The sequence below is a fragment of the Belonocnema kinseyi genome, chromosome 7 (assembly GCF_010883055.1).
Source record: "Belonocnema kinseyi isolate 2016_QV_RU_SX_M_011 chromosome 7, B_treatae_v1, whole genome shotgun sequence".
NCBI classification, from domain to species: domain Eukaryota; kingdom Metazoa; phylum Arthropoda; class Insecta; order Hymenoptera; family Cynipidae; genus Belonocnema; species Belonocnema kinseyi.
In genome coordinates this window covers 133461614-133467915 of record NC_046663.1, presented here as the reverse complement: position 1 = coordinate 133467915, position 6302 = coordinate 133461614, and the positions used below count along the sequence as shown (strand labels likewise).

At 28.4% G+C, this 6302-nt stretch overlaps 1 protein-coding gene across 2 annotated transcripts in view; it reads left to right on the top strand.

Annotated features, from left to right (window-relative positions):
• Positions 1–6302, top strand: part of LOC117176008 (mucolipin-3-like) — a 203024-nt gene that overhangs the window by 43058 nt on the left and 153664 nt on the right. The window lies entirely within an intron of this gene.

Sequence of the window (6302 nt, the reverse complement as noted above, 5' to 3'; positions counted from 1 at the left end):
TCCCTCTTGCCAAAAGGGAGGAACTTAAACGTTCCACAAGCTTTGATTGGCTAAACCTTATTGTTAATTTGCGATTAATCTATGCGTTATAGACATGTGATTTTTTGGTGATTTTTAATCGATTTTTTTCGCTTAATGCAGAGATATAACTAGCATGCGAACGTTTTGAAAGACCCTGTATTATACACAGCACTTTTATATCAAATATAATACATTTTGTATGTAACTTGTTTTTATAATTTTTTCATTTTTGATCTTGTTTTTTACGATTAAATAAAAACGACTGCGCATCTGCATAGGTTCTAATACAGGAACCTATGTGGGGTCCTGTGTCCTCTTCCGTCTTTTCTGTCCTTTTTCCAAAAATTTTTGTTTGTATTATTTTTCAATCTTATTTTTTACGATTGAAAGTACTTTCAAAAATTGATTAATAATAAATTTATAGATCTTTTTAGACGAACAACTTTTGTCTGTTAATTTTAGTTCGTACTTATGTCATTTTTTCCAAAAAATGTATATTTTTATTTTGAATGTTATTTTTCACTACTAAAGCAAAAGCTATATCCTATTACGCGTCCTATCGGAAAGTGATTCTTTACAAATTTGTAGGTCTTTCCAGGGCGCTCAATTTTAGCTCATTCATTTTTTGCCATAGTTTGACGAAAAAATGGAATTTTTGGATTTTTCATTATTTCTAGTAAGATCAAATTTGAAATGTTCAACTTTTCGACCACGTTTTTGTTTTCTTGAATTTTTTTCATATCATGCGTTATTTGGATTAAACTGTTCAATTTAGTTTGTTTTTTTGGATTTTGAAAATGCTGTAACTCTGATAATCTTCTTTTTATAGAAAAAAGTCATAAAAATAAATTGTTTGGGTTTTCTGAGTACTATGAATAACCGTTCATAGAATTTTGAAATCTTGAAAAAATGTGGTTTCAAAAATTTTGAAAAACGCGCTCACTTTTTGAATTTTGATCCAAAAAAGCTGATTTACGAACTTGTTCTTTCTTTTTAGGCTTTGAAAAAGTGTGTCAAAGAAGAATCCAATCTGATGAATTTTACGAAAGTTATCGTGCCTGTAGAATACAGACTACAGACAGACAAACACCTTCGTAAAAATCGTTTTTTCTGACTCAGTGGGTCTCAAAACGTGGAGATTTAATGAAAACCGACAAAGTGAAATTTTTCATAAAACCAATACTTTCTCATTAGGATGAGAATGTAAAAATTCGTAAAATTGTAATATAAATAATTAAATAATTTTAGTATTCATAAAAGCTACTTTTATAACCTCAGACATAGGTAAAATACTGAATATAAAGAAAAATACTTGAAAACATACCTAGAGTGTCTAGCGTTTATAAAAAAAATCAGGACTTTTCCAAATTTTTCAGGACATAAATTCATTTGTTTAGGTGCCTTTCTAATAATGTGTCAAATGCGAAATTCATTATACGCTCCCAAAATCCGATTTTATTGTCAAAAAACGTTCTTTGATAATCGTTTATTTTACCACTGAAAAATCATGAAGCTGAAATCTAAAATATTTTAAAGTTTTCTTTTTATTTATTCGTTTAACTTTAGCGCATATGACATTTTTACTATCCAATAATTTGTTGTTGTTAATATAATTAAAGTGAGTTGAATTCCGTGTTTAATAATCTCTTTTTGAATGATTAATTTTCTACATATATTTTCAAATGAGTTCTATTTTCAACCGAAAAAGATATTTTTTCAGTAAATAAGTACTTCAACAAAATAGGTGAATTTTCTACCAAAGATGAATTTTTAATAAAGGAGGTCAAATTTTGATTTTAAAAAACACAAATTTTTAACCAGAAAGACGAATTTTCTGCAAAGCAATTGAATTTCTAACCCTGAAATATTAATTTTTTACCAAAAAGACAAACCTTCAACAAAATAATTTAATTTCGAACCAAAGAGAAAAATTTGAAGTACCAATAATGAATCTTTAACCAAACAAAAATTTTACCAAAGTATTTCAAATTTCAACACAGAAGTTGAATTTTCTTACCAAAAAGACGAATTTTCAAAATGTAAAAATTTTTCAGTCAAGAAAGAAAAAAAATCCAAATTGATGAACTTTTACAAAAGAGTTAATCTTTAATCAAACAGTTGTAGTTCAAATAATAAATAAGAAATTTCGATCCAAAAAATTAGTTTTCTACTAATAAATACGAAGTTCTAACTAAAACAGATCAATTTTCAACAAAACCAGAAGCACATACGCGCGCGACCCATAAATTCCTTTGTAATTATTTTATTTGGAAATGAAGTTCAATAAAATACCATGATAATCATTTTTACTTTAATAACTTCTATTTGTACACGGATTCGCATGGGTACTCTCTCAAGATCCATAATAAATTATTGTGTAACACTAAAAATTTTTATGGAAGTTTGGAAAAAAGATCTAAAATGTCGGCGCGTACAAATTTTCGTAGAAATACATAGTAAATGATCTCCACTCGAGAAGAGTCCAAATGTCAAGCCATTTCGAGCACCCCTAGCACATCTAGTAGGGACGCGACCGGGTTGTGTTCTCGAATTTCGAAAAGCGGGCTAAACTCTGGAGGTGATTTTCTGCAGTTTTCCTCTCATCTAACCAAATGTTTAGTAAAATGCGAGTACTTTTAATAAACTCGTATGTAGCCGCATGGTAGCTAAACTACTAAAATTCATACAGTGATTTTAGGCCCACCTTATTCAAAAAACTGACCCAATTCGTTGAAAAATAGCCAAATTCTAAATGTTTTATGAAAGTTCTTCAAATAATTCATAATTCTGATAAATTTAAGAAATAACTTAGAAAAGATCCATCGCAAAGACAATCTTAGTTAATTTCGTAAATAAATTATGTTTATTAATTGAATAATGCTCTAACTCTCAATGTGTTTATGAAAATTGTTTAAATGATTGATAATTATTATAAATTTACAAAATAACGTGGAAAATCGCCATCAAAAGACATTCTTTGTTCATTCCGTAAACAAATTATGCCTCTTCCCTGAAAATAGCCAAGCTATAAATATGTTGATAAACATCTTTGAAATAATTAATAATTGTATATTTTCAAAGCATCAGAGAGAAAAATCATCGAAAAGATATTCTTAGTCAATTATGTTCAAAAATGGAGGCTACTCGTAGAAAGAAACCGAAACTCTTAATATTTTAATTGAAATTCTTCCAATAATTAATAGTTTTTGTAACTTTACAAAGCAACATAGAAAAGAGCCATCGATTGGATATTCTTAGGTAATTTCGCAAACAAATTGACTTGTAGAAAAAAGGGAAAACTCATAATTTTTTGATTAAAGTTGTTTAAATAACTAATATATCTTGTAAATTTACAAAGTAAAATAGAAAATAGTCATCGGATAGACATTCTTGGTTGACTCCGTAAACAAATTAACTTGTAGAAAAACGGACAAACTCCTAATTTTTAAATTAAATTGTTAAAGAAATTAATGGTTTTTGTAAATTTACAAAGCAACATAGAAAAAAGTCACCAGATCGACATTCTTAGTTGAATTCGAAAAAAATTGATTCGTATCGTAAAGGCCAAATTTTAAATTCTGTAATTAAAATTGTTTAAATAATTAATAGTTCTTGTAAATTTGCAAAGCCATATAGAAAAGAGTCACCGAATAGACATTCTTAGTTGACCTTGTGAATAAATTGACTCGTATAAAAGAAACCACTATTAATTTTTTGATCGAAATTGTTTAAATAATTATTAGTTCTTGTAAATTTGCAAAGCAACATAGAAAAGAGTTAGTTGACTCCGTGGATAAATTGACTCGTAGAAAAAGTGCAAACTCTTAATGTTTTAATTAAAATTGTTTAAATAATTAATATTTCTTGTAAATTTTCAACACAACATAGAAAATAGTTAGTTGACTCCGTGGATAATTGACTCGTAGAAAAAGTGCAAATTCTTAATTTTTAAATTAAAATTGTTTAAATAATTAATAGTTTTTGTAAATTTGCAAAGCAACATATAACAGAGTCATCAGATATACTTTCTTAGTTGACTCCGTAAACAAAATGACTTGTAGAAAAAAGTGACTTTTAATTTTTCGATCGAAATTGTGTAACTAATTTTTAGTTCTTGTAAATTTGTAAAGCAAAATAGTCCACTCCGTGGACAAATTAACTCGTAGACAAAAGGGCAAACTCTTAGTTTTGAAATTAAAATTGTTTAAATAATTAGTTTTTAGTAAAAAATGAGTAAAAAATAGTTCTTGTAAATTTTCAACGAATTGTACGATCGAATTGCACGATCGCTGAAACTTAATCGCTAGGAATGTTTACATTGAATAATGTAAACTGATCCCTCGAACGTGCCTGTGTCACTTTTCTATCACTCTATGGGAAGCTGCGACCAACTTTGAATTATGGGAAATGGAAAACTAACATATTCAAGTAGAAGTTAAATTAAATTTAAAAAAAAACGAATTTTCCAGAAAATATTTAAATGTTGAACCATAGGCTTGAACACTGAAACAAAAAAATTAATTTTTAACAAAGTGGTTCAACTTTTACCCAAGTAGATGAATTTTTATTGTAAACAAAAAAACAGTTTTAGCCAAAAATTGACGTAAATTTTTAATTAAAAAAATATAATTTTCTAACAAAAAATTAATTTTCAACAAATAATATTGTTCAAGATTTACATGCAATTTTACATGTTTTTTTTATTTATTCGATCATGTTTTATGTGATTCTAATTTTAATATTTAAAACTTTCTTCAATCAGCTGCGACGTCAAAATATTGATTTCTTCAGCCAGTCTTTGGTCATTATGGATTAGTCACTCAAACACCTTTATATTTTTGTTCTGTTTAATTAATAAAATGACCGCACTTTTTGGCGTCAGCCTTATTTAAATAAAGTAAATGATAGTGAATTATTTCTCTTGTTTAACCCAGTGAGGTATTATCTGTCAGAAAAGAATCGAAAGTTTCAAATACAGTCCATTAATTTAATCTCAGTCGAAAAAATATAATAGTGGATATATCAAAGATAGAGGATTACTTCTTCATAAAATTGTTGATTTTGCAACCTAATAATAAAATTCTTAACTAAAAGTACATATAATCATCGGGAGGAAACAACTGACGAAAGTTAATTTGAATAAAAGGAAAATAATTTACTGACAAAACATTATATCAGGGTAATCCTATTCTTCATTTTCAAACTTCCCTAACTTTACTCTGTCCAACATCTCATTTCTTCTGACCGTTTATTCAAATGCCAAAATCTGAATCTTGTAATATTTGTAACATACAATCTTTTTTACGCGGAATAAGACAATTTAAAATTAAAATATAAAATTTTCTAATTAATAACCTAGAAAATTGTTTTAAATTTCTCTTATATAAATTGGCTGAGTTTGTGAAGATTTTGGTCAAAATTCTTGACTTTCTCGGGCCAATAAAATCCCCTGATTTTTCTCTGATTTTCAGATTTTTCCTGACCTACAGCCATTATCGTACACACTGAGTGGAAGTTTTCAGTGAAGGTTCAACTAAGTCTGAATAATAAAAGTTGATTACTAGCGGAATTTAACCTTTTTCAATATATTGGCAGATAGAAATCAGTAGATTTACATTTTTTAAATGAAATCTTCGTAAAAGTAGAAAAAATCACGAATGAATAAGAAGCCTCCAAATATTTTCGATAGTAGCTTCGTTATTTTCACCCTGATAAAATAAAAAAGGTGCGTGTAAAATAAAGAACGTTTCCAAAAGAACAATATCGAAATTTAACTCATCCTGAGTTTCAAGAAAAATGCAGACTTTTTTTTTAATTTTGGTAAATGTCAACCCGATTTTGTGCTGAAAAATCGCAAAATAGTAGTCTTTTGTGCTGAATTAGAATCAGTTTTCCGTATTTTACTACACGTTAGCTTTTTCACTTCTTTCTTTAACAACGTTCTTATAGAAAATATGTAAATCATGCTCTTAGTGAGTTTTGATATATTTTTTTTTTTTGAACAAAAGTAGGGAAATGATTTGTATGCGACCTTTAAAGCAAAATTCATTTCCACAATGAAAATTAAGTAAACTAAAGGGGCAGTATCAATTTGATCACGGCCTACCTGCTTGTCAGACCCACTCTACGCGACTTCTCCTCAAGTCCCTGTAGACAGACGTCATACCCAGTCCTGTCGGATCTTATACGAGGGTGGATTGATAAGTTTCCGGCCTGACCAAGAGATGGCGCCACTAGGCCTACCTTGAGGTGGCGTTCTATAGTACCATCCTTAGATAGCT